Genomic DNA, 598 nt, shown 5'->3' with positions numbered 1-598 from the left:
ATATATATATATATATATATATAACTCCCTCTTGTTGCTGCTGGCTTTCTATGTTATATCTCCATAGTCTTTCTGACTCCCCCTGTCTCCCATCTCTGCTCCTGTCTCTCTCGCTTCCCCCGTATCGCTCTATCTATCGCTCTATCTCCCAACACAGGCTGTTTGGTTATCTAACGCCATTATTGAGAAAGTTGCTAGAAGGAACATAACGAGAGCATCATGCCGAGAAAAAAAAATAAAAATTTTGAATCAAACTAAGTCACAGTATGAAGTGGCTAGAAGGAACGTAATGAGAGACAATAATTACTCAACAATTAAATTTAACGGGTATATTCTCAGGTCATTTTTCAATACCCAAGACGTTGATTTACAATCATTTCATTGAGACATTCCACTTTTTAGTATCTAAATAAAAAAACATAACAAATGGGAGGGTTGCCAATATAGTTAACCATGTTATACAAATGATAATTAGATCATTCTTATATTCTACAGTCTATATGCATGCATGTTGGATTAACTAATTTACTCATGCTCACAACATTCTAGTGTTAATAGGATGACGATGCGGTTGGGATGGAAGTCATACGACCTATAA

This window comes from Arachis ipaensis, chromosome B09, assembly GCF_000816755.2.
Source record: "Arachis ipaensis cultivar K30076 chromosome B09, Araip1.1, whole genome shotgun sequence".
NCBI lineage: Eukaryota > Viridiplantae > Streptophyta > Magnoliopsida > Fabales > Fabaceae > Arachis > Arachis ipaensis.
This window is presented reverse-complemented; position numbering follows the sequence as displayed.